The sequence below is a fragment of the Puma concolor genome, chromosome D4, assembly GCF_028749965.1.
Source record: "Puma concolor isolate L17-30 chromosome D4, mPumCon1.1.hap2, whole genome shotgun sequence".
Classification (NCBI taxonomy): Eukaryota; Metazoa; Chordata; class Mammalia; order Carnivora; family Felidae; genus Puma; species Puma concolor.
This window is the reverse complement of record NC_141679.1, coordinates 9,206,347-9,215,758: the sequence shown is the minus strand read 5'-3', so window position 1 is coordinate 9,215,758 and position 9,412 is coordinate 9,206,347.

Genomic DNA, 9,412 nt, shown 5'->3' with positions numbered 1-9,412 from the left:
AGGATTAATAGAAATACCATGATTTTTCTCTTTTGAAGTAAGTTTGGTATGTGGAATACTTGGAATGTGACCCCAAGGGTAAACTCCACCAGTGAAAGGCAACCTGATAGTAATAATTCACATTCAAATCATTCCAGAGAATTCGTATTTATTCTAGCATGTTTTAGGCTGGCTGATTTGGAGAAATGATACAACTCCATTTAAGAGCTTTTTAATACTGAAATATGTAGGGAACCTGAGTAGCCAAATGCGATCTTGAGAAAGAGCAAAGCTGAAGGTACCACGACGCCAGATTTCAAGTTATATTACAAAGCTATTATACGACAGTATGGGAATGCCACAAAAACAGACATAGCGATCGACAGAACAGAATAAAGAGCCCAGAAATAAACCCACGCTTACATAGTAAAGTAATCTACTACAAAGGAGTCAAGAAAATACAATGGGGAAAAGACAGTCTCTTCAATAAACGGTGTTGGGCAAACTAGAGAGCTACATGCAAAAGAATGAAATTGGACCATTTTTTTTTTTAATTTTTTTTTTCAACGTTTATTTATTTTTGGGACAGAGAGAGACAGAGCATGAACGGGGGTGGGGCAGAGAGAGAGGGAGACACAGAATCGGAAACAGGCTCCAGGCTCTGAGCCATCAGCCCAGAGCCCGACGCGGGGCTCGAACTCACGGACCGCGAGATCGTGACCTGGCGGAAGTCGGACGCTTAACCGACTGCGCCACCCAGGCGCCCCGAAATTGGACCATTTCTTACACCATATAAAAAATAAACTAAAAATGTATTAAAGACCTAAATATGAGACCTGAAACCGTAAAACTAGAAGGAAATATAAACAGTAATCTCTTTGACTGTGGCCTTAGCAACATTTTTCTAGATATCTGCTCAGGCAAGAGAAACGAAAGCAAACAAACTATTGAGACTATACCAAAACAAAAACCTTTTGCACAGCAAAGGAAACCCCCAACAAAACAAAACAGCCACCTACTGGATGAGAGAAGTTATTTGCAAATGAAATATACAAAAAGGGGGTAAAATCCAAAATATATAAACACCGTATACAGCTCAATACCAAAAAACAGATTAAAAAATGGGCAGAAGACATGAACAGACATTTCTCCAAAGAAGATACAATGAGATTTCACCTCACACCTTTCAGAATGGCTAGAATAAAAAAGACAAGAAATAATCAGTGTTGGCAAGGATGTGCAGAAAAAGGAACCCATGTGCACTGTTGGTGGGAATGCAAACTGGTGCAGCCACTGCAGAAAACATTACGGAGGTTCCTCAAAAAATTAAAACAAGGTCATAGAATCCAGCAATGCCACTACAGCGTATTTACACAAAGAAAATGAAAACACAAACTCAACAAGATATAGGCACCCTTTGTTCATTGCAGCATTCTTTCCAATAGCCAAGATACAGAAGCAACTGAAGTATCCTTCAAAAGAAGATATGGTGTGTGTGTGTGTGTGTGTGTGTGTGTGTGTGTGTGTGTGTGTGAATGAGACTTGCCATCTGCAACAACATGGATGGACCTCAAAGACAATACGCTATGTGAAGTCGGTCAGAAAACAAATACCATATGACTTCACTTGTATGTGGGACCTAAAAAACAAAATAAGTGAACGAACAAAAATAGAAACAGACCCATAAATACACAGAACCAGTGGTAGCCAGAGGGGAGGAGGAGAGGAAGGTGTGCAAAATGGGTGAAGGGCAGTTATGGAGTAAGTCGTCACAAGCATACAATCTCCAGCATAAGGAATTTAGTAAAGGTACTGTGATAGCATGGGATGGTGATGGACGGTAGCCACATTCGTGCTGTGCCCTAGCACAATGTTGCTATGTTGTACAGCTGAAACTAATGTGTGTCACCTCTACTTCCATAAAAATAAATTTTAAAAGAGCTTCCAGTATTACACTGACTCAAGCATGGGCCCCATATATAAATAAATACCATTTCTAGAAAAGAACCAGCCTAACAGAGTGTCAAAAGTCACCAGGTAAGCTGTCTTTGTCTTACAGCAGTGTTAGGAAGGGATTGTACTATCTTTGTGGGGCAAGACATGCTTGAGGTATCTAATTCTGAGCACCAAATTCAGTGTGAATCCACCCATATGACCTTGTAGAATTTCTGTGGACTCACTAGGAACGTTTTTGAGAGTCTGAGTCCTCCATAAACGGCCTAAAGAGGAAAAATTTCCCTAGAGTTGAACACAGTTTCTGTTGCTTTCCAAATGTGTTCCCACTTTTCAGCCTGTAACTTTGCTTTGATGACCCTCCTGCTTGATAAAACACAGAGGGTAGCTCAGGCCAGGTCTTGTGCTTGGTGCTGGGGGAAGGTATCAGGAAGAGAAAACTCTAGTACTTGTTCGCATCTCCGCTACAACCAGGACCTCTCCCTGTCCACTCTGTCACCGCCTCTCCCTCCTCCATGGCCAATGTATCTTAGTAAAAGACCACCCCGCTTAACAGCTGTGCAGGGGTATCTCATCACCTACGGAGGGCCAAACTCTGTGGCCTTCTTTGTAAGGCTGGGCAAGAGCAAGCCCCGGCATGTCTTCTGTTCCAGGATGGGTGGGAATCGCAACTTGGACCTGGTTCTAAATTGTCCTCACTGCCTGTTCCCAAACCATCAAACTCATAGTGCAATGTATGTACTCCAGGTAAAGATACCAGCACGTGAACATATCACACTGTGGCCCGCTGCTGTGGCCCATGGAGGTGTACCCAAAGTTCTGTGGTCAAGGCTGCCTGTGCAGAGGGCGAAACACAGTGGGCAGAGAAGCTCCAGTCCCTAGAGGATGGGTAACAACTAGAGGTATCCCACGCGCCTAACAAGCCCAAATACCAGTATGTTGTATCGATTCTAAAACTTACATGTTTTTACCTCTTTAAAAGATACATCAATGTTTTTTAAGCTATGATGTCATCATTTTTTTCAGCCACAAGCGTCCCTCTTAAGAGATAAAGAAAATAATAATCATTTACAATTGATGATGTCTTAGAGTCAGTAAAACACTCTGTATTTTTTCCTTAACACACATCATATGTAGCAAAGTTCTGTACCCTCTTCTTTATTTTTTCACTTCATTTATTTTGGAGAGCAATCATTCATATCGGTGCCTAAAGAACTGACTCATTCTTTCTAATAACCATGGCACATGCATATATATACATGTATATATATATATATACATATATATATATATATATATACATGTATATATACATATATACACACATATATACATGTATACATACATATATATGTATATATATTCCATTATGTTAATGTAACGTATCTAAACAGTTCCATATTCATGGGACGTTCTGCTTGTTTCTAGCTGGTGTTTATTTACCATTGCCAAAAAATGATGAATGCTACAAGAGTGGGAGGCAGATGCTGTGGAGGGAACTTGAATGTTTTGTGGAGGATGTGAAATTAGGTGTGAGACCCAAGAAAGAGAGAAAGAAGACAAGTCAAACTGCTCTTGGAATTTTAATCTGGATAGGCCATGCGCAAGTCACTTGCCATCTCCCATTGGTAGGGTGGTCTTAGACTGTGCAGATTTCAAACAATTCATAAGAAACGTCTTCTCTTGAGTTTCTTCCTCCTGACCACACCCCATTTAGTGATCCTGGAAGATTAATGTTCCTATCACTGTCCTGAAAGACTCTTGGAAATAGTCGTTACAGTTGGCCCTTAAACAACGTGGGTTTGAACTGCCTGGGTCCACTTATGGATTTTTTTTCAATAATTACAGTGCTGTAGAAGTATTTTCTCTTATGATTTGCTCAACATTTTCTTTTCTCTAGTTTACCTTACTTTACGAATACATTGTAGAATACATATAACATCCAAAATATGTGTTAGTTGACTTTACGTTATTGGTAAGGCCTCGGGCCAGCAGTAGGCTGTTAGTAGTTAAGTTTTGAGGGAGTCCAAAGTTGTGCATGAATTTTCAACTGTGAGGTGGGTTGGTGCCCCTAACCCCCATCATGGTCCGAGGGTCAACTGTACCCCTCTTCTTCAGGCTGACAGATGCCACAAGGAAACAGATCTACAAGAGGAGATGTTGAAAGCCTTTAACTATTGGATGATGATGATGTAGGTAAGACTGAGAAACTTGGAATGGGTTCCTGGAGAGAAGGGAAGGCATGAATGCTGAAGATGCGGACCAGAGTGAAAGAAACTAACGAAATGGTCAAAGTGAAGTCAGGGTGGCTTCAGGGTTAAGAAACTCCATCCATTCAATCTTCCTGTATTTGGTCTTGGGAATACCAGGATTTTAAAACAGTACATTCCATCGCTTCTCGGCCTTTTGGCTAAGATCAAGTGTAAAACAGTACATTCCACTAGCACTGCAGTTCAGAGTGGAGGCTAATTCCTTAACTCACCCCCTCTTCTCCTCTGCAGTCCGCCTTGACTTGGGAGAATAAGTGCAAGATTGCTTACCATGTGTACTGCTCTACGCTCTTATACAGACAGATGAAAAAATATGGAGTCATTTAAAATCTTTCCAACAACAAGAGGTAGGCACTATTATTCCTGGTTCACAGAGGCTTTAGAGAGGCGACCGGCCCAGGGTCATTCACCTACTACTAGGGAGTGGGGCTGGGATCCCATCTTCAGGCAGACCAGCTCCAGAGCCTTTTCTCTCAACTAGTATTCCAACTAGAACGTAACCATTATTCCGACTAGAATTCAAGCCTGCCTCTCAGTGTCTTTGTACTGGACTGTGTGTTCCTTGGAGGACACATATGATATAGGTTATATTATTCATCTTCGCGTGAACGTTCTCCTCCACCTGGCTGAGTAACACGCACCAAAAAAAAATATACCAACTAGATCACGCCTACTGTCAATGCCAGCCCAGCCGTCCCCCACTGGATTACTGCATTTGGTCTCTGTGTGTGAAGTATACACTTCTCCACTGCATGAGCCACCCTCTGGTCAGTGTTCATCGAAAACACCAATCCGATCACACTTCTCATCAGCTCAAATCATTTCAAGGTTTTCTAGGAGCCAAGTACAGGTCCTTGGCACAATTACAAAGTCCCACAAGGCTTGCTTCTTCTTACCTGCTTCAGCCTCACTAACCCGCATTCCCTGCCCCCACAAACGACACCCTAGACTAGCACTAAGCAGTGGAACTCTAACATATGTAATTTTATATTTCCTAGTAGCTGCGTTTTAAAACATGAAAAGAAACAGTGAAGTGAATTTTAATGGCATGTCGTATTTAACCCAAGGCATTTCTAAAATGTTATTTCAACATGTTATCAATATAAAAAGTTAGACACAGTTTGCTTTATACCAAAGTTTTAAAAACCAGTATGTATCTTCCATGTGGACTCTGTCTCAGTGTGGACTAGCCACAGAGCAAGTGCTTATTATCACACGTGGCCACTCTATTGGACGGCCCAGCTCCAAACCAAAGGTTCTCAGACCTCAACTGCATCAGAATCACCTGGAGGGCTTGTTAAGTAAAAGCGTGCTGGCTTTACCCTCAGAGTTTTTGAATCATTAAGTAAAGGCGGGCCTGAGAATTTGCATTTCTGACGCATTCACAGGTGGTGTGGATGGTGGTCTCTGGACCACATTTTCAGAACCATTGCTCTAGATCAGGGATTATAAACTGCTGGCCTCAGGACCGATCCAGTAGGCCGACCATTTTATTTGGACCACGCTCTCTTGGAGTAATTACCAACGTTTAAAAATAGCCAGATTTCTCACAAAGATCTAGGCTCCAAGCTTCTGTTAAAAGTTCATCAATCCAATTTGATAGGGTTGTGTTTCTTCCTGGCAGTAAGCACAGGAACCAAAGTCACAAGTGCCTTTCTTGAAAGGTCATGAAGGCCCACTGTGTTGTTTTAGAGCCGCCTTGTTGTGATTGAGTTGGCATCCCCAAACCTAGACCTTCTGGACTTCTCCCCAGTACCTAAAAACACTGAGCTCTCTCCTGCCTCTGTCACTACTATGTACATGTGGGTTCTCTCCATCTGGAACAGTCTCACCAACACTATCCATGTCAACCTGGCCAACTCCCACTTACCCTTCATGGCTCAGCTGGGAAGTCACTTCCTCCAGAAAGTCTGCTCTCCCCGTGACTGAGTATATAGGCTTCTTCTGGGTGCTTCACAGAAGCCTGTGCTTCCCTCTTCAAAGCTATCACACGTAACCCTAACTTCCCACTAGCTTACTGGTCTTACCCATCATTCTATGAGCTTCCTGAGGGAAGGGAACCACTTCTTTATTACTCACCACTGTAACCACAGTGCCTACCTAGTCCACTATCAGACTGGCACATGGCCAGCATTCAGTAAATATTTGCTGATGAATAAAGACGTGAAAAGGCTAGAACAGATCTTTATAATATTGCCCAACTTCCAACTTTCCTGTAAGTGGCTGCAAGTGGAATCTTAGCTTTATTCCTAACTCTAGAGGCGATAACAAAAAACCCAGTTGTAAATTTTAATCCCTCTTAAAACTACAGTGCAGAAAAAAATCTAAACTTAATTTTAAAATATTCCACCGGCTTAATCTTTACCTCACCCTGATCAATATACTGAAAGCCCAAAGTAATGAAATTAAGCGCATGACCGTTACATTATCAAGTTAGAGACTCCTGCTCAATTTACCGCATATCCTGCATGTTATCTGCACTATATCGTTTTATTGGTGTAAAGCAAACAAAACTCTTCCCTCAAATTAGAAGAGTCAGCATTGTTTTAGAGATTCTTGGACTATGGCGCTACAAGTTTACAGGAGGCAGATGAGCGAGAAGACAGAAAGAGGGAGATTGATTGATATCCCATAACTACACGAGCAAGTGTACTGGCTACTCAGGAAACCACAAAGATGTAAAGGCAGAAATTCTGTTCTTAAGCAGTTCACCATTTAGGAGAGAAGGTAACTCATAGAACATAGGTAAATATGACGTAAGATAGGAAAAGGCAGGTGTCATCTACCAGGTAAAGAATGTCATATGAGAATTCAGACAGAAGGAAGTTCTCCCAGCTTGGAGTGAGATCTGAAAATCTTGCATAAGTAAAGTAGCATTTGACCTGATCTGGTACTAAGATTGAAAAGATCTATGTCCTTCAGCAAATTACATTTCTTCTTAAAGCGCATTAAAAAATAACACATATTAAAAATAATATTATTTTTAATAACATTAAAAAATAAAAATTAATTTAACATTAATTAAATAACACAATATAAAAAATAACATTATTTTATTAAAAAATTAAAAAAAAGGAATTCTCTTTCAAAATTCCTAAGATATGAGAAAGCAGGTTAGTTTAAGAGAAAGAAAAGTTTGAAGACCCTGGAAAGAAGGATTTCAGACCTAGTTTTGCCAGGAGCTAGTCTGTGACCTTCAGAAGTTTCTTCATCTTTCTGGACAGAGTTTTCTCATCTGTAGGCTGCACAGATAATAAATAATCTCTAAAGTCCTTTCTGGGACTAGCATTCACTGACTGACTGTCTATATTCCAATTTTTATGTTGATTAGGCTTTTGTGGTTGAATGCAATTAGTTTTGCTATGTGCTTCACAATAAATTCAGACTCTGCAACTCTTCATTATGCAGAAAGACAGTCATGTCTTATTGCTTGGGAGACAAATGAATTGTCAACTTTCCATGAGGGAAATGATTAGAGATTATGTGTCTGGAGGGGGAAGAGTAACTCTTACATTCAACAGTGGAATAATAGCTTAAGAAGGTCTTGAAAAGACTATTGAAATGTTCTTTCGAGTCAGATAATTAAAGAAGAAAAACGGCATGACTAGGTTCTCAAACGCAGTGCAAACAGGGAAAGCACATCATTAAATAAGTGGTATTTCATTAGTCCTGACCAGGTAATGGGGGAAGAGGAAGGAAGAACATGCTGATATATTTCGTCCAATTGATTAAATCTTAGAGATGGCATTCGATCTATTTTAAGAAAAGCCTTTGCTAATGAGCACAGCCAGAATTTGCATCCTTTCTCGTTTACTTAATACCTATCTGTCACTAGTAAGGATATTTGCTTTGAAGCCATGCTCAAACAAATGAAATTAAATAGCCCGGGAGCTGACAGATGGAAAGTCAGTTGGAAAGCCTCCATGTAACTTTACTTTTCAGTGTTATTTCACATCACCTGGCTGCATAGCACATAGGATTTGGTGACACTTTATGGACAAAGATGGAGTTATTCCCAGGCGTTATCAAAATGACTCTCTGAGAAGCAAGCTTGTGGACACAAGAGACCTCAACATGATCTGTTGTTTTAAAAAGGCAGTTCCTGGAGCGCCTGGGTGGCGCAGTCGGTTAAGCGTCCGACTTCAGCCAGGTCACGATCTCGCGGTCCGTGAGTTCGAGCCCCGCGTCGGGCTCTGGGCTGATGGCTCAGAGCCTGGAGCCTGTTTCCGATTCTGTGTCTCCCTCTCTCTCTGCCCCTCCCCCGTTCATGCTCTGTCTCTCTCTGTCCCAAAAATGAATAAACGTTGAAAAAAAAAAATTTAAAAAGGCAGTTCCTCTGCTGAAATTTGAGAACACAGCAGTGGTTCCCAAACAGTGGGCTGCTCAAAGTAGCACTGATATTTCAGTGCCTCTCCTTCGCAGTTACAATGGAAAAAAAAAAAAAAAAAAAAAAGTCTTCGGATCCACGGAATGAAAACAAGTCAAAAGCAAGAGGAATTGTACAGCTCAGAGGATCACCCTCTGAGGCTTGGCTCCACAGTCACCCAAGCTCAGGCACTGGTCTGGCTGTCTCACGACGGGCCTGGAAGTTGAAGCAGCCGTGACCAAGAGGGTAGAGCCCTGACAGCAAACACCATCTGGGGACCTGGAGAAACATGACCAAGATACTAAATGGTGTGAGTCATCTAGAGTTGATCTTGTGTGAGTTTGGCCAAAAAGGAAATAAAGAAAGGCTAAGGTAGAGAGCCGGAGGAGACAGAGCATCAGAAAGGTCACCCAAGGTCACAGAAATAGTCAGTGACTGAAGGTGAATTCAAAGCCACAGTCCCGCCTTCTTGGTTCACTGGATAAAAACGGGCGGGGATTTTATTTTACTTGGAAGGGAGAGTGGTATGGCGAGATCTGGAGCCACGCGGATCTGGACTGAATCCCAATGAACCATGTGAGAAAATGAGGTAATACCCATCAAACGCCTGACACATACTTGACACCCAATAAGTGTTAGTTTTCTTCTTTGTCAGCACTCCCCCACCCCCGAATCTAACGGCGAACCTCACTCAAAACCGTTTTCCACTTTCACAGCAAGGTTCAAGAATAACCTTTCTTGACGATATGCGATCACATGGAACAGTCTATGCTTACTAAACAGTGACGTGTTGGCTTTGAAGCTTTTTACCCACTATTTTTTTTACTAAATGATGGTAATACTT